Genomic DNA, 19,744 nt, shown 5'->3' with positions numbered 1-19,744 from the left:
GAAATGAGAAGATTGATAGTGTTATTAGTGTTCTTGTTTTGCTAAATTTGTATATTGTTATCAAGAAATGAGAAGATTGATAGTGTTATTAGTGTTCTTGTTTTGCTAAATTTTGTATATTGTTATCAAGAAATGAGAAGATTGATAGTGTTTTTAGTGTTCTTGTTTTGCTAAATTTGTATATTGTTATCAAGAAATGAGAAGATTGATAGTGTTATTAGTGTTCTTGTTTTGCTAAATTTTGTATATTGTTATCAAGAAATGAGAAGATTGATAGTGTTATTAGTGTTCTTGTTTTGCTAAATTTGTATATTGTTATCAAGAAATGAGAAGATTGATAGTGTTATTAGTGTTCTTGTTTTGCTAATTTTGTATATTGTTATCAAGAAATGAGAAGATTGATAGTGTTATTAGTGTTCTTGTTTTGCTAAATTTTGTATATTGTTATCAAGAAATGAGAAGATTGATAGTGTTATTAGTGTTCTTTTTTCTTAGCATACTTTGTATATTGTTATCAAGAAATGAGAAGATTGATAGTGTTATTAGTGTTCTTGTTTTGCTAAATTTTGTATATTGTTATCAAGAAATGAGAAGAGAAGATTGATAGTGTTATTAGTGTTCTTGTTTTGCTAAATTTGTATATTGTTATCAAGAAATGAGAAGATTGATAGTGTTTTAGTGTTCTTGTTTTGCTAAATTTGTATATTGTTATCAAGAAATGAGGAGATTGATAGTGTTATTAGTGTTCTTGTTTTGCTAAATTTGTATATTGTTATCAAGAAATGAGAAGATTGATAGTGTTATTAGTGTTCTTGTTTTGCTAAATTTGTATATTGTTATCAAGAAATGAGAAGATTGATAGTGTTATTAGTGTGTTGTTTTGCTAAATTTTGTATATTGTTATCAAGAAATTAGAAGATTGATAGGTTATTAGTGTTCTTGTTTTGCTAAATTTTGTATATTGTTATCAAGAAATGAGAAGATTGATAGTGTTATTAGTGTTCTTGTTTTGCTAAATTTTGTATATTGTTATCAAGAAATGAGAAGGTTGATAGTGTTATTAGTGTTCTTGTTTTGCTAATTTTTGTATATTGTTATCAAGAAATGAGAAGATTGATAGTGTTATTAGTGTTCTTGTTTTGCTAAATTTTGTATATTGTTATCAAGAAATGAGAAGATTGATAGTGTTATTAGTGTTCTTGTTTTGCTAAATTTTGTATATTGTTATCAAGAAATGAGAAGATTGATAGTGTTATTAGTGTTCTTGTTTTGCTAAATTTGTATATTGTTATCAAGAAATGAGAAGATTGATAGTGTTATTAGTGTTCTTGTTTTGCTAAATTTTGTATATTGTTATCAAGAAATGAGAAGATTGATAGTGTTATTAGTGTTCTTGTTTTGCTAAATTTTGTATATTGTTATCAAGAAATGAGAAGATTGATAGTGTTATTAGTAGTGTTCTTGTTTTGCTAAATTTTGTATATTGTTATCAAGAAATGAGAAGATTGATAGTGTTATAGTGTTCTTGTTTTGCTAAATTTGTTATTGTTATCAAGAAATGAGAAGATTGATAGTGTTATTAGTGTTCTTGTTTTGCTAAATTTTGTATATTGTTATCAAGAAATGAGAAGATTGATAGTGTTATTAGTGTTCTTGTTTTGCTAAATTTTGTATATTGTTATCAAGAAATGAGAAGATTGATAGTGTTATTAGTGTTCTTGTTTTGCTAAATTTTGTATATTGTTATCAAGAAATGAGAAGGTTGATAGTGTTATTAGTGTTCTTGTTTTGCTAATTTTGTATATTGTTATCAAGAAATGAGAAGATTGATAGTGTTATTAGTGTTCTTGTATCAAGAAACATTTAACGCGACCCTTTACCAAAATCTCCCAAAAATGAAAGGCATTGCCATGGGGAATCTCCATAGCTGTTCTGTTAGTCAAATAAGGATATGGAAGATCACAACTAGGCGATGTAAGCCATGACGCACTGTTCGTTGAATTTATGATGGCTTCAAAGGCCACACGCTGCTTCTATATCCGTACGCACATCTTAGGACTCTATTACGTGAGTTATTGTTTTGCTTCTTTTTTCTTAGCATACTTACTTGTATATTGTTATGAAGAAATGAAAAGATTGATAGTGTTATTAGTGTTCTTGTTTTGCTAAATTTGTATATTGTTATCAAGAAATGAGAAGATTGATAGTGTTATTAGTGTTCTTGTTTTGCTAAATTTTGTATATTGTTATCAAGAAATGAGAAGATTGATAGTGTTTTAGTGTTCTTGTTTTGCTAAATTTTGTATATTGTTATCAAGAAATAAGGAGATTGATAGTGTTGTTAGTGTTCTTGTTTTGCTAAATTTTGTATATTGTTATCAAGAAATGAGAAGATTGATAGTGTTATTAGTGTTCTTGTTTTGCTAAATTTGTATATTGTTATCAAGAAATGAGAAGATTGATAGTGTTATTAGTGTTCTTGTTTTGCTAATTTTGTATATTGTTATCAAGAAATTAGAAGATTGATAGTGTTATTACTGTTCTTGTTTTGCTAATTTTGTATATTGTTATCAAGAAATGAGAAGATTGATAGTGTTATTAGTGTTCTTGTTTTGCTAAATTTTGTATATTGTTATCAAGAAATGAGAAGATTGATAGTGTTATTAGTGTTCTTGTTTTGCTAAATTTTGTATATTGTTATCAAAAAATGAGAAGATTGATAGTGTTATTAGTGTTCTTGTTTTGCTAAATTTTGTATATTGTTATCAAGAAATGAGAAGATTGATAGTGTTATTAGTGTTCTTGTTTTGCTAAATTTTGTATATTGTTATCAAGAAATGAGAAGATTGATAGTGTTATTAGTGTTCTTGTTTTGCTAAATTTGTATATTGTTATCAAGAAATGAGAAGATTGATAGTGTTATTAGTGTTCTTGTTTTGCTAAATTTTGTATATTGTTATCAAGAAATGAGAAGATTGATAGTGTTATTAGTGTTCTTGTTTTGCTAAATTTTGTATATTGTTATCAAGAAATGAGAAGATTGATAGTGTTATTAGTGTTCTTGTTTTGCTAAATTTTGTATATTGTTATCAAGAAATGAGAAGATTGATAGTGTTATTAGTGTTCTTGTTTTGCTAAATTTTGTATATTGTTATCAAAAAATGAGAAGATTGATAGTGTTATTAGTGTTCTTGTTTTGCTAAATTTTGTATATTGTTATCAAGAAATGAGAAGATTGATAGTGTTATTAGTGTTCTTGTTTTGCTAAATTTTGTATATTGTTATCAAGAAATGAGAAGATTGATAGTGTTATTAGTGTTCTTGTTTTGCTAAATTTTGTATATTGTTATCAAGAAATGAGAAGATTGATAGTGTTATTAGTGTTCTTGTTTTGCTAAATTTTGTATATTGTTATCAAGAAATGAGAAGATTGATAGTGTTATTAGTGTTCTTGTTTTGCTAAATTTTTATATTGTTATCAAGAAATGAGAAGATTGATAGTGGTTAGTGTTCTTGTTTTGCTAAATTTGTATATTGTTATCAAGAAATGAGAAGATTGATAGTGTTATTAGTGTTCTTGTTTTGCTAATTTTGTATATTGTTATCAAGAAATGAGAAGATTGATAGTGTTATTAGTGTTCTTGTTTTGCTAAATTTTGTATATTGTTATCAAGAAATGAGAAGATTGATAGTGTTATTAGTGTTCTTGTTTTGCTAAATTTTGTATATTGTTATCAAGAAATGAGAAGATTGATAGTGTTATTAGTGTTCTTGTTTTGCTAAATTTGTATATTGTTATCAAGAAATGAGAAGATTGATATTGTTATTAGTGTTCTTGTTTTGCTAATTTTGTATATTGTTATCAAGAAATGAGAAGATTGATAGTGTTTTAGTGTTCTTGTTTTGCTAATTTTGTATATTGTTATCAAGAAATGAGGAGATTGATAGTGTTATTAGTGTTCTTGTTTTGCTAAATTTTGTATATTGTTATCAAGAAATGAGAAGATTGATAGTGTTATTAGTGTTCTTGTTTTGCTAAATTTGTATATTGTTATCAAGAAATGAGAAGATTGATAGTGTTATTAGTGTTCTTGTTTTGCTAAATTTTGTATATTGTTATCAAGAAATGAGAAGATTGATAGTGTTATTAGTGTTCTTGTTTTGCTAATTTTGTATATTGTTATCAAGAAATGAGAAGATTGATAGTGTTATTAGTGTTCTTGTTTTGCTAAATTTGTATATTGTTATCAAGAAATGAGAAGATTGATAGTGTTATTAGTGTTCTTGTTTTGCTAAATTTTGTATATTGTTATCAAGAAATGAGAAGATTGATAGTGTTATTAGTGTTCTTGTTTTGCTAAATTTTGTATATTGTTATCAAGAAATGAGAAGATTGATAGTTGTTAGTGTTCTTGTTTTGCTAAATTTTGTATATTGTTATCAAGAAATGAGAAGATTGATAGTGTTATTAGTGTTCTTGTTTTGCTAATTTTGTATATTGTTATCAAGAAATGAGAAGATTGATAGTGTTATTAGTGTTCTTGTTTTGCTAAATTTTGTATATTGTTATCAAGAAATGAGAAGATTGATAGTGTTATTAGTGTTCTTGTTTTGCTAAATTTTGTATATTGTTATCAAGAAATGAGAAGATTGATAGTGTTATTAGTGTTCTTGTTTTGCTAAATTTGTATATTGTTATCAAGAAATGAGAAGATTGATAGTGTTATTAGTGTTTTGTTTTGCTAATTTTGTATATGTTATCAAGAAATGAGAAGATTGATAGTGTTATTAGTGTTCTTGTTTTGCTAATTTGTATATTGTTATCAAGAAATGAGAAGATTGATAGTGTTATTAGTGTTCTTGTTTTGCTAAATTTTGTATATTGTTATCAAGAAATGAGAAGATTGATAGTGTTATTAGTGTTCTTGTTTTGCTAAATTTTGTATATTGTTATCAAGAAATGAGAAGATTGATAGTGTTATTAGTGTTCTTGTTTTGCTAAATTTTGTATATTGTTATCAAGAAATGAGAAGATTGATAGTGTTATTAGTGTTCTTGTTTTGCTAAATTTTGTATATTGTTATCAAGAAATGAGAAGATTGATAGTGTTATTAGTGTTCTTGTTTTGCTAAATTTTGTATATTGTTATCAAGAAATGAGAAGATTGATAGTGTTATTAGTGTTCTTGTTTTGCTAAATTTTGTATATTGTTATCAAGAAATGAGAAGATTGATAGTGTTATTAGTGTTCTTGTTTTGCTAAATTTTGTATATTGTTATCAAGAAATGAGAAGATTGATAGTGTTATTAGTGTTCTTGTTTTGCTAAATTTGTATATTGTTATCAAGAAATGAGAAGATTGATAGTGTTATTAGTGTTCTTGTTTTGCTAAATTTTGTATATTGTTATCAAGAAATGAGAAGATTGATAGTGTTATTAGTGTTCTTGTTTTGCTAAATTTTGTATATTGTTATCAAGAAATGAGAAGATTGATTGTGTTATTAGTGTTCTTGTTTTGCTAAATTTTGTATATTGTTATCAAGAAATGAGAAGATTGATAGTGTTATTAGTGTTCTTGTTTTGCTAAATTTTGTATATTGTTATCAAGAAATGAGAAGATTGATAGTGTTATTAGTGTTCTTGTTTTGCTAAATTTTGTATATTGTTATCAAGAAATGAGAAGATTGATAGTGTTATTAGTGTTCTTGTTTTGCTAAATTTTGTATATTGTTATCAAGAAATGAGAAGATTGATAGTGTTATTAGTGTTCTTGTTTTGCTAAATTTTGTATATTGTTATCAAGAAATAAGAAGATTGATAGTGTTATTAGTGTTCTTGTTTTGCTAAATTTGTATATTGTTATCAAGAAATGAGAAGATTGATAGTGTTTGTAGTGTTCTTGTTTTGCTAAATTTGTATATTGTTATCAAGAAATGAGAAGATTGATAGTGTTATTAGTGTTCTTGTTTTGCTAAATTTTGTATATTGTTATCAAGAAATGAGAAGATTGATAGTGTTATTAGTGTTCTTGTTTTGCTAAATTTTGTATATTGTTATCAAGAAATGAGAAGATTGATAGTGTATTAGTGTTCTTGTTTTGCTAAATTTGTATATTGTTATCAAGAAATGAGAAGATTGATAGTGTTATTAGTGTTCTTGTTTTGCTAAATTTTGTATATTGTTATCAAGAAATGAGAAGATTGATAGTGTTATTAGTGTTCTTGTTTTGCTAAATTTTGTATATTGTTATCAAGAAATGAGAAGATTGATAGTGTTATTAGTGTTCTTGTTTTGCTAAATTTGTATATTGTTATCAAGAAATGAGAAGATTGATAGTGTTATTAGTGTTCTTGTTTTGCTAAATTTTGTATATGTTATCAGAAAAATGAGAAGATTGATAGTGTATTAGTGTTCTTGTTTTGCTAATTTTGTATATTGTTATCAAGAAATGAGAAGATTGATGATAGTTGATAGTGTATTAGTGTTCTTGTTTCTAAATTTTGTATATTGTTATCAAGAAATGAGAAGATTGATAGTGTTATTAGTGTTCTTGTTTTGCTAAATTTTGTATATTGTTATCAAGAAATGAGAAGATTGATAGTGTATTAGTGTTCTTGTTTTGCTAAATTTTGTATATTGTTATCAAGAAATGAGAAGATTGATAGTGTTATTAGTGTTCTTGTTTTGCTAAATTGTATATTGTTATCAAGAAATGAGAAGATTGATAGTGTTATTAGTGTTCTTGTTTTGCTAATTTTGTATATTGTTATCAAGAAATGAGAAGATTGATAGTGTTATTAGTGTTCTTGTTTTGCTAAATTTTGTATATTGTTATCAAGAAATGAGAAGATTGATAGTGTTATTAGTGTTCTTGTTTTGCTAAATTTTGTATATTGTTATCAAGAAATGAGAAGATTGATAGTGTTATTAGTGTTCTTGTTTTGCTAAATTTTGTATATTGTTATCAAGAAATGAGAAGATTGATAGTGTTATTAGTGTTCTTGTTTTGCTAAATTTGTATATTGTTATCAAGAAATGAGAAGATTGATAGTGTTATTAGTGTTCTTGTTTTGCTAAATTTGTATATTGTTATCAAGAAATGAGAAGATTGATAGTGTTATTAGTGTTCTTGTTTTGCTAAATTTTGTATATTGTTATCAAGAAATGAGAAGATTGATAGTGTTATTAGTGTTCTTGTTTTGCTAAATTTTGTATATTGTTATCAAGAAATGAGAAGATGATAGTGTTATTAGTGTTCTTGTTTTGCTAAATTTGTATATTGTTATCAAGAAATGAGAAGATTGATAGTGTTTTAGTGTTCTTGTTTGTATATTGTTATCAAGTCAAGAAATGAGAAGATTGATAGTGTTATTAGTGTTCTTGTTTTGCTAAATTTTGTATATTGTTATCAAGAAATGAGAAGATTGATAGTGTTATTAGTGTTCTTGTTTTGCTAAATTTGTATATTTTATCAAGAAATGAGAAGATTGATAGTGTTATTAGTGTTCTTGTTTTGCTAAATTTTGTATATTGTTATCAAGAAATGAGAAGATTGATAGTGTTATTAGTGTTCTTGTTTTGCTAAATTTGTATATTGTTATCAAGAAATGAGAAGATTGATAGTGTTATTAGTGTTCTTGTTTTGCTAAAATTTGTATATTGCTATCAAGAAATGAGAAGATTGATAGTGTTATTAGTGTTCTTGTTTTGCTAAATTTTGTATATTGTTATCAAGAAATGAGAAGATTGATAGTGTTATTAGTGTTCTTGTTTTGCTAAATTTTGTATATTGTTATCAAGAAATGAGAAGATTGATAGTGTTATTAGTGTTCTTGTTTTGCTAAATTTTGTATATTGTTATCAAGAAATGAGAAGATTGATAGTGTTTTTAGTGTTCTTGTTTTGCTAAATTTTGTATATTGTTATCAAGAAATGAGAAGATTGATAGTGTTATTAGTGTTCTTGTTTTGCTAAATTTTGTATATTGTTATCAAGAAATGAGAAGATTGATAGTGTTGTTAGTGTTCTTGTTTTGCTAAATTTTGTATATTGTTATCAAGAAATGAGGAGATTGATAGTGTTATTAGTGTTCTTGTTTTGCTAAATTTTGTATATTGTTATCAAGAAATGAGAAGATTGATAGTGTTATTAGTGTTCTTGTTTCGCTAAATTTGTATATTGTTGTCAAGAAATGAGAAGATTGATAGTGTTATTAGTGTTCTTGTTTTGCTAAATTTTGTATATTTTTATCAAGAAATGAGAAGATTGATAGTGTTATTAGTGTTCTTGTTTTGCTAAATTTTGTATATTGTTATCAAGAAATGAGAAGATCGATAGTGTTATTAGTGTTCTTGTTTTGCTAAATTTTGTATATTGTTATCAAGAAATGAGAAGATTGATAGTGTTATTAGTGTTCTTGTTTCGCTAATTTTGTATATTCTTATCAAGAAATGAGAAGATTGATAGTGTTATTAGTGTTCTTGTTTTGCTAAATTTTGTATATTGTTGTCAAGAAATGAGAAGATTGATAGTGTTATTAGTGTTCTTGTTTTGCTAAATTTTGTATATTGTTATCAAGAAATGAGAAGATTGATAGTGTTATTAGTGTTCTTGTTTTGCTAAATTTGTATATTGTTATAAGAAATTTGAAGATCGATAGTGTTATTAGTGTTCTTGTTTTGCTAATTTTGTATATTGTTATCAAGAAATGAAAGATTGATAGTGTTATTAGTGTTCTTGTTTTGCTAAATTTTGTATATTGTTATCAAGAAATGAGAAGATTGATAGTGTTATTAGTGTTCTTGTTTTGCTAAATTTTGTATATTGTTATCAAGAAATGAGAAGATTGATAGTGTTATTAGTGTTCTTGTTTTGCTAAATTTTGTATATTGTTATCAAGAAAGAGAAGATTGATAGTGTTATTAGTGTTCTTGTTTTGCTAAATTTGTATATTGTTATCAAGAAATGAGAAGATTGATAGTCTTATTAGTGTTCTTGTTTTGCTAAATTTTGTATATTGTTATCAAGAAATGAGAAGATTGATAGTGTTATTAGTGTTTTTGTTTTGCTAAATTTTGTATATTGTTATCAAGAAATGAGAAGATTGATAGTGTTATTAGTGTTCTTGTTTTGCTAAATTTTGTATATTGTTATCAAGAAATGAGAAGATTGATAGTGTTATTAGTGTTCTTGTTTTGCTAAATTTTGTATATTGTTATCAAGAAATGAGAAGATTGATAGTGTTATTAGTGTTCTTGTTTTGCTAAATTTTGTATATTGTTATCAAGAAATGAGAAGATTGATAGTGTTATTAGTGTTCTTGTTTTGCTAAATTTTGTATATTGTTATCAAGAAATAGAAGATTGATAGTGTTATTAGTGTTCTTGTTTTGCTAAATTTTATATATTGTTATCAAGAAATGAGAAGATTGATAGTGTTATTAGTGTTCTTGTTTTGCTAAATTTTGTATATTGTTATCAAGAAATGAGAAGGTTGATAGTGTTATTAGTGTTCTTGTTTTGCTAATTTTTGTATATTGTTATCAAGAAATGAGAAGATTGATAGTGTTATTAGTGTTCTTGTTATCAAGAAACATTTAACGCTGACCCTTTACCGAAATCTCCAAAAATGAAAGGCATTGCCAGGGGAATTCTCCATAGCTTCTGTTAGTCAAATAAGGATATGGAAGATCACAACTAGGACGATGTAAGCCATGACGCACTGTTCGTTGGAATTTATGATGGCTTCAAAGGCCACACCGCTGCTTCCTATATCCGTACGCACATCTTTAGGACTCTATTACGTGAGTTATTTTTTGCTTCTTTTGTCTTAGCATACTTACCTGTATATTGTTATGAAGAAATGAAAAGATTGATAGTGTTATTAGTGTTCTTGTTTTGCTAAATTTTGTATATTGTTATCAAGAAATGAGAAGATTGATAGTGTTATTAGTGTTCTTGTTTTGCTAAATTTTGTATATTGTTATCAAGAAATGAGAAGATTGATAGTGTTTTAGTGTTCTTGTTTTGCTAAATTTTGTATATTGTTATCAAGAAATAAGGAGATTGATAATGTTATTAGTGTTCTTGTTATGCTAAATTTTGTATATTGTTATCAAGAAATGAGAAGATTGATAGTGTTATTAGTGTTCTTGTTTTGCTAAATTTTGTATATTGTTATCAAGAAATGAGAAGATTGATAGTGTTATTAGTGTTCTTGTTTTGCTAAATTTTGTATATTGTTATCAAGAAATTAGAAGATTGATAGTGTTATTAGTGTTCTTGTTTTGCTAATTTTGTATATTGTTATCAAGAAATGAGAAGATTGATAGTGTTATTAGTGTTCTTGTTTTGCTAAATTTTGTATAATGTTATCAAGAAATGAGAAGATTGATAGTGTTATTAGTGTTCTTGTTTTGCTAAATTTTGTATATTGTTATCAAAAAATGAGAAGATTGATAGTGTTATTAGTGTTCTTGTTTTGCTAAATTATGTATATTGTTATCAAGAAATGAGAAGATTGATAGTGTTATTAGTGTTCTTGTTTTGCTAAATTTTGTATATTGTTATCAAGAAATGAGAAGATTGATAGTGTTATTAGTGTTCTTGTTTTGCTAAATTTTGTATATTGTTTTTAAGAAATGAGAAGATTGATAGTGTTATTAGTGTTCTTGTTTTGCTAAATTTTATATTGTTATCAAGAAATGAGAAGATTGATAGTGTTATTAGTGTTCTTGTTTTGCTAAATTTTGTATATTGTTATCAAGAAATGAGAAGATTGATAGTGTTATTAGTGTTCTTGTTTTGCTAAATTTTGTATATTGTTATCAAGAAATGAGAAGATTGATAGTGTTATTAGTGTTCTTGTTTTGCTAAATTTTGTATATTGTTATCAAGAAATGAGAAGATTGATAGTGTTATTAGTGTTCTTGTTTTGCTAAATTTTGTATATTGTTATCAAGAAATGAGAAGATTGATAGTGTTATTAGTGTTCTTGTTTTGCTAAATTTTGTATATTGTTATCAAGAAATTAGAAGATTGATAGTGTTATTAGTGTTCTTGTTTGTATATTGTTATCAAGAAATGAGAAGATTGATAGTGTTATTAGTGTTCTTGTTTTGCTAAATTTGTATATTGTTGTCAAGAAATGAGAAGATTGATAGTGTTATTAGTGTTCTTGTTTTGCTAAATTTTGTATATTTTTATCAAGAAATGAGAAGATTGATAGTGTTATTAGTGTTCTTGTTTTGCTAAATTTTGTATATTGTTATCAAGAAATGAGAAGATTGATAATGTTATTAGTGTTCTTGTTTTGCTAAATTTTGTATATTGTTATCAAGAAATGAGAAGATTGATAGTGTTATTAGTGTTCTTGTTTTGCTAAATTTTGTATATTGTTATCAAGAAATTAGAAGATTGATAGTGTTATTAGTGTTCTTGTTTTGCTAAATTTTGTATATTGTTATCAAGAAATGAGAAGATTGATAGTGTTATTAGTGTTCTTGTTTTGCTAAATTTTGTATATTGTTATCAAGAAATGAGAAGATTGATAGTGTTATTAGTGTTCTTGTTTTGCTAAATTTTGTATATTGTTATCAAGAAATGAGAAGATTGATAGTGTTTTAGTGTTCTTGTTTTGCTAAATTTTGTATATTGTTATCAAGAAATGAGAAGATTGATAGTGTTATTAGTGTTCTTGTTTTGCTAAATTTTGTATATTGTTGTCAAGAAATGAGAAGATTGATAGTGTTATTAGTGTTCTTGTTTTGCTAAATTTGTATATTTTTATCAAGAAATGAGAAGATTGATAGTGTTATTAGTGTTCTTGTTTTGCTAAATTTTGTATATTGTTATCAAGAAATGAGAAGATTGATAGTGTTATTAGTGTTCTTGTTTTGCTAAATTTTGTATATTGTTATCAAGAAATGAGAAGATTGATAGTGTTATTAGTGTTCTTGTTTTGCTAAATTTTGTATATTGTTATCAAAAATGAGAAGATTGATAGTGTTATTAGTGTTCTTGTTTTGCTAAATTTTGGATATTGTTATCAAGAAATGAGAAGATTGATAGTGTTATTAGTGTTCTTGTTTTGCTAAATTTAGTATATTGTTATCAAGAAATGAGAAGATTGATAGTGTTATTAGTGTTTGGTTTGCTAAATTTGTATATTGTTATCAAGAAATGAGAAGATTGATAGTGTTTTTAGTGTTCTTGTTTTGCTAAATTTTGTATATTGTTATCAAGAAATGAGAAGATTGATAGTGTTATTAGTGTTCTTGTTTTGCTAAATTTTGTATATTGTTATCAAGAAATGAGAAGATTGATAGTGTTATTAGTGTTCTTGTTTTGCTAAATTTTGTATATTGTTATCAAGAAATGAGGAGATTGATAGTGTTATTAGTGTTCTTGTTTTGCTAAATTTGTATATTGTTATCAAGAAATGAGAAGATTGATAGTGTTATTAGTGTTCTTGTTTTGCTAAATTTTGTATATTGTTATCAAGAAATGAGAAGATTGATAGTGTTATTAGTGTTCTTGTTTTGCTAAATTTTGTATATTTTTATCAAGAAATGAGAAGATTGATAGTGTTATTAGTGTTCTTGTTTTGCTAAATTTTGTATATTGTTATCAAGAAATGAGAAGATTGATAGTGTTATTAGTGTTCTTGTTTTGCTAAATTTTGTATATTGTTATCAAGAAATGAGAAGATTGATAGTTATTAGTGTTCTTGTTTTGCTAATTTTGTATATTGTTATCAAGAAATGAGAAGATTGATAGTGTTATTAGTGTTCTTGTTTTGCTAAATTTTGTATATTGTTATCAAGAAATGAGAAGATTGATAGTGTTATTAGTGTTCTTGTTTTGCTAAATTTGTATATTGTTATCAAGAAATGAGAAGATTGATAGTGTTATTAGTGTTCTTGTTTTGCTAATTTTGTATATTGTTATCAAGAAATGAGAAGATTGATAGTGTTATTAGTGTTCTTGTTTTGCTAAATTTGTATATTGTTATCAAGAAATGAGAAGATTGATAGTGTTTTTAGTGTTCTTGTTTTGCTAAATTTTGTATATTGTTATCAAGAAATGAGAAGATTGATAGTGTTATTAGTGTTCTTGTTTTGCTAAATTTTGTATATTGTTATCAAGAAATGAGAAGATTGATAGTGTTGTTAGTGTTCTTGTTTTGCTAAATTTTGTATATTGTTATCAAGAAATAAGAAGATTGATAGTGTTATTAGTGTTCTTGTTTTGCTAATTTTGTATATTGTTATCAAGAAATGAGAAGATTGATAGTGTTATTAGTGTTCTTGTTTCGCTAAATTGTATATTGTTGTCAAGAAATGAGAAGATTGATAGTGTTATTAGTGTTCTTGTTTTGCTAAATTTTGTATATTGTTATCAAGAAATGAGAAGATTGATAGTGTTATTAGTGTTCTTGTTTTGCTAAATTTTGTATATTGTTGTCAAGAAATGAGAAGATTGATAGTGTTTTTAGTGTTCTTGTTTTGCTAAATTTTGTATATTCTATCAAGAAATGAGAAGATTGATAGTGTTATTAGTGTTCTTGTTTTGCTAATTTTGTATATTGTTATCAAGAAATGAGAAGATTGATAGTGTTATTAGTGTTCTTGTTTTGCTAAATTTTGTATATTGTTATCAAGAAATGAGAAGATTGATAATGTTATTAGTGTTCTTGTTTGGCTAAATTTTGTATATTGTTATCAAGAAATGAGAAGATCGATAGTGTTATTAGTGTTCTTGTTTTGCTAAATTTTGTATATTGTTATCAAAAAATTAGAAGATTGATAGTGTTATTAGTGTTCTTGTTTTGCTAAATTTTGTATATTGTTATCAAGAAATGAGAAGATTGATAGTGTTATTAGTGTTCTTGTTTTGCTAAATTTTGTATATTGTTATCAAGAAATGAGAAGATTGATAGTGTTATTAGTGTTCTTGTTTTGCTAAATTTGTATATTGTTATCAAGAAATGAGAAGATTGATAGTGTATTAGTGTTCTTGTTTTGCTAAATTTTGTATATTGTTATCAAGAAATGAGAAGGTGATAGTGTTATTAGTGTTCTTGTTTTCCTAAATTTTGTATATTGTTATCAAGAAATGAGAAGATTGATAGTGTTATTAGTGTTCTTGTTTCGCTAATTTTGTATATTGTTATCAAGAAATGAGAAGATTGATAGTGTTATTAGTGTTCTTGTTTTGCTAAATTTGTATATTGTTGTCAAGAAATGAGAAGATTGATAGTGTTATTAGTGTTCTTGTTTTGCTAAATTTTGTATATTGTTATCAAGAAATGAGAAGATCGATAGTGTTATTAGTGTTCTTGTTTTGCTAAATTTTGTATATTGCTATAAAAAATTAGAAGATTGATAGTGTTATTAATGTTCTTGTTTTGCTAAATTTTGTATATGTTATCAAGAAATGAGAAGATTGATAGTGTTATTAGTGTTCTTGTTTTGCTAAATTTTGTATATTGTTATCAAGAAATGAGAAGGTCGATAGTGTTATTAGTGTTCTTGTTTTGCTAAATTTTGTATATTGTTATCAAGAAATGAGAAGATTGATAGTCTTATTAGTGTTCTTGTTTTGCTAATTTTGTATATTGTTATCAAGAAATGAGAAGATTGATAGTGTTATTAGTGTTCTTGTTTTGCTAAATTTTGTATATTGTTATAAAGAAATGAGAAGATTGATAGTGTTATTAGTGTTCTTGTTTTGCTAATTTTGTATATTGTTATCAAGAAATGAGAAGATTGATAGTGTTATTAGTGTTCTTGTTTTGCTAAATTTTGTATATTGTTATCAAGAAATGAGAAGATTGATAGTGTTATTAGTGTTCTTGTTTTGCTAAATTTTGTATATTGTTTTCAAGAAATGAGAAGATTGATAGTGTTATTAGTGTTCTTGTTTTGCTAAATTTTGTATATTGTTATCAAGAAATAAGAAGATTGATAGTGTTATTAGTGTTCTTGTTTTGCTAAATTTTGTATATTGTTGTCAAGAAATGAGAAGATTGATAGTGTTATTAGTGTTCTTGTTTTGCTAAATTTTGTATATTGTTATCAAGAAATAAGGAGATTGATAATGTTATTAGTGTTCTTGTTTTGCTAAATTTTGTATATTGTTATCAAGAAATGAGAAGATTGATAGTGTTATTAGTGTTCTTGTTTTGCTAAAATTTGTATATTGTTATCAAGAAATGAGAAGATTAATAGTGTTATTAGTGTTGTTGTTTTGCTAAATTTTGTATATTGTTATCTAGAAATGAGAAGATTGATAGCGTTATTACTGTTCTTGTTTGTATATTGTTATCAAGAAATGAGAAGATTGATAGTGTTATTAGTGTTCTTGTTTCGCTAAATTTTGTATATTGTTGTCAAGAAATGAGAAGATTGATAGTGTTATAAGTGTTCTTGTTTTGCTAAATTTTGTATATTTTTATCAAGAAATGAGAAGATTAATAGTGTTATTAGTGTTGTTGTTTTGCTAAATTTTGTATATTGTTGTCAAGAAATGAGAAGATTGATAATGTTATTAGTGTTCTTGTTTTGCTAAATTTTGTATATTGTTATCAAGAAATGAGAAGATCGATAGTGTTATTAGTGTTCTTGTTTTGCTAAAATTTTGTATATTGCTATAAAAAATTAGAAGATCGATAGTGTTATTAGTGTTCTTGTTTTGCTAAATTTTGTATATTGTTATCAAGAAATGAAAAGATTGATAGTGTTATTAGTGTTCTTGTTTTGCTAAATTTAGTATATTGTTATCAAGAAATGAGAAGATTGATAGTGTTATTAGTGTTCTTGGTTTGCTAAATTTTGTATATTGTTATCAAGAAATGAGAAGATTGATAGTGTTTTTAGTGTTCTTGTTTTGCTAAATTTAGTATATTGTTATCAAGAAATGAGAAGATTGATAGTGTTATTAGTGTTCTTGTTTTGCTAAATTTTGTATATTGTTATCAAGAAATGAAAAGATTGATAATGTTGTTAGTGTTCTTGTTTTGCTAAATTTGTATATTGTTATCAAGAAATAAGGAGATTGATAATGTTGTTAGTGTTCTTGTTTTGCTAATTTTGTATATTGTTATCAAGAAATGAGAAGATTGATAGTGTTATTAGTGTTCTTGTTTCGCTAAATTTTGTATATTGTTGTCAAGAAATGAGAAGATTGATAGTGTTATTAGTGTTCTTGTTTTGCTAAATTTTGTATATTTTTATCAAGAAATGAGAAGATTGATAGTGTAATTAGTGTTCTTGTTTTGCTAAATTTTGTATATTGTTGTCAAGAAATGAGAAGGTCGATAGTGTTATTAGTGTTCTTGTTTTCCTAAATTTTGTATATTCTTATCAAGAAATGAGAAGATTGATAGTCTTATTAGTGTTCTTGTTTCGCTAATTTTGTATATTCTTATCAAGAATTTAGAAGATTGATAGTGTTATTAGTGTTCTTGTTTTGCTAAATTTTGAATATTGTTGTCAAGAAATGAGAAGATTGATAATGTTATTAGTGTTCTTGTTTGGCTAAATTTTGTATATTGTTATCAAGAAATGAGAAGATCGATAGTGTTATTAGTGTTCTTGTTTTGCTAAATTTTGTATATTGCTATAAAAAATTTGAAGATCGATAGTGTTATTAGTGTTCTTGTTTTGCTAAATTTTGTATATTGTTATCAAGAAATGAAAAGATTGATAGTGTTATTAGTGTTCTTGTTTTGCTAAATTTTGTATATTGTTATCAAGAAATGAGAAGATTGATAGTGTTATTAGTGTTCTTGTTTTGCTAAATTTTGTATATTGTTATCAAGAAATGAGAAGATTGATAGTGTAATTAGTGTTCTTGTTTTGCTAAATTTTGTATATTGTTATCAAGAAATGAGAAGGTCGATAGTGTTATTAGTGTTCTTGTTTTCCTAAATTTTGTATATTCTTATCAAGAAATGAGAAGATTGATAGTCTTATTAGTGTTCTTGTTTCGCTAATTTTGTATATCTTATCAAGAAATGAGAAGATTGATAGTGTTATTAGTGTTCTTGTTTTGCTAAATTTTGTATATTGTTGTCAAGAAATGAGAAGATTGATAATGTTATCAGTGTTCTTGTTTTGCTAAATTTTGTATATTGTTATCAAGAAATGAGAAGATCGATAGTGTTATTAGTGTTCTTGTTTTGCTAAATTTTGTATATTGCTATAAAAAATTAGAAGATCGATAGTGTTATTAATGTTCTTGTTTTGCTAAATTTTGTATAATGTTATCAAGAAATGAGAAGATTGATAGTGTTATTAGTGTTCTTGTTTTGCTAAATTTTGTATATTGTTATCAAGAAATGAGAAGGTCGATAATGTTATTAGTGTTCTTGTTTTCCTAAATTTTGTATATTCTTATCAAGAAATGAGAAGATTGATAGTCTTATTAGTGTTCTTGTTTCGCTAATTTTGTATATTCTTGTCAAGAAATGAGAAGATTGATAGTGTTATTAGTGTTCTTGTTTTGCTAAATTTTGTATATTGTTATCAAAAAATGAGAAGATTGATAGTGTTACTAGTGTTCTTGTTTTGCTAAATTTTGTATATTGTTATCAAGAAATGAGAAGATTGATAGTGTTATTAGTGTTCTTGTTTTGCTAAGTTTTGTATATTGTTATCAAGAAATGAGAAGATTGATAGTGTTATTAGTGTTCTTGTTTTGCTAAATTTTGTATATTGTTTTTAAGAAATGAGAAGATTGATAGTGTTATAAGTGTTCTTGTTTCGCTAAATTTTGTATATTGTTATCAAGAAATAAGAAGATTGATAGTGTCATTAGTGTTCTTGTTTTGCTAAATTTTGTATATTGTTGTCAAGAAATGAGAAGATTGATAATGTTATTAGTGTTCTTGTTTTGCTAAATTTTGTATATTGTTATCAAGAAATAAGGAGATTGATAATGTTATTAGTGTTCTTGTTTTGCTAAATTTTGTATATTGTTATCAAGAAATGAGAAGATTGATAGTGTTATTAGTGTTCTTGTTTTGCTAAATTTGTATATTGTTATCAAGAAATGAGAAGATTAATAGTGTTATTAGTGTTGTTGTTTTGCTAAATTTTGTATATTGTTATCTAGAAATTAGAAGATTGATAGCGTTATTACTGTTCTTGTTTGTATATTGTTATCAAGAAATCAGAAGATTGATAGTGTTATTAGTGTTCTTGTTTCGCTAAATTTTGTATATTGTTGTCAAGAAATGAGAAGATTGATAGTGTTATATGTAACACCCCAAATAAAGAAAAAAAGAATTATTTAATTAAGTTGATAATATAATTATTAATTTAATTAAATAAATTGGATTATTGGATTATTATTATTATTATTATTATTATTATTTTGGAATAATAATAATTGGAATATATATATAAGTGGGAATAAAGAAAAGGGTTTCATTCTTAACAAAGAAATTTCACGTGAAACTCAGAGAAGCTGCAGAGAAGAGGAAAAAGGGCAAAGAGCCGAAAAGCACGGTTGAAGAACGGAAAAGCTAAAGCTTAGAGAATTGCCGGATTATCTCAGGTAAGGGGGGTTTATCGTCGTTTAATGGGTATTATAGAATAACATGTCATGGGTAGTGAGAAGCCGTTGATTTTAACCCTAATTGGAACTGTATATGCTGAAATTGACGTTGAATAAACCGTGTTAAAAACTGTAAATTGAATTGATAGTTGTGTGAGTCGAAAATGTTAGACCAGGGTACGAATCCCAATTAAAAACTTGAATCGGCGCTACCAATTTACCGGACGAATGGTTCTGTTTAGAGATGGTTGTAGTTGAGGAAACGGCCGGAAAACCTGCGAAACGTAAGCTAACGGAACCCTGGAAAACTCAGAAAAATCTGAGTCTGCGCGCGAGCGGTCGACCATAGGGTCGGCGTGCGCTGACCCGTGAGGCCTGCGCTGACTGCATGCGTCGACGCATAGTAGTTTTGCGCCGACCAGTGAGCTAAGCGTCGACTGTATGCGTCGACGCATAAGGCTTTTGCGCCGACTCCCTCCAGTTGAGCAGAGTCTTTGCAGAATGGAAAATAGTTGATTTTATGTTGTGAGTGCAAGTGGTAGCTGGCCTATCATAGTTAATTGTGAGGAATGAATTTATTAGGTTTATGGTTGTGAAATGTTGATGCAATAATGTTGAAAAGTTGATTTTTTTAGTTGCCTTGTTGAAATTATTAAGTTGTAGGCCGATGAGCCAACGTTGATTCTAAGTTGATTTGTTGAGCATTACTGAGTTGTAGGCTGAAGAGCCAAAGTTGATTATGAGTTGTTCTGTTGAAAAGCTGTTATGTGGCTGTTGTTATTATGTTGTTGAGCTTTCAAGTCGTACATGACATATACATTCATATGCATTAAGTCGGGGCTTTTGCTCACACCACGTTGGCCTGGATTGGCAAAAATATGGGGCTTTTGCTCACACCACGTTGGCCTGGATTGGCAAATTTTTAAGTTGAAAGTTGAAGGCTTATGCCTTGATGCCCACTAAACTGGCAATGATTTTAAGTTGGGAGTTTTACTCCAAATGGTACCACATGCATGAAGAGTCGAGTCTCATTGAGTTGCATTTTATGTTGTTATTGAGTTGCCTTTACGTTGTGTTTGAATATGATAATTGAGTTGACTGTGCCGTTGCCTAATGCATGATATAATTAGGGTGATTAACGTGTAGAATTACTTAACATAACATGATAAATTATAATATTTGTTA

Source organism: Lathyrus oleraceus, chromosome 3, assembly GCF_024323335.1.
Source record: "Lathyrus oleraceus cultivar Zhongwan6 chromosome 3, CAAS_Psat_ZW6_1.0, whole genome shotgun sequence".
In the NCBI taxonomy this organism is placed as follows: Eukaryota; Viridiplantae; Streptophyta; class Magnoliopsida; order Fabales; family Fabaceae; genus Lathyrus; species Lathyrus oleraceus.
Note: the sequence above shows the minus strand (reverse complement) of the source record.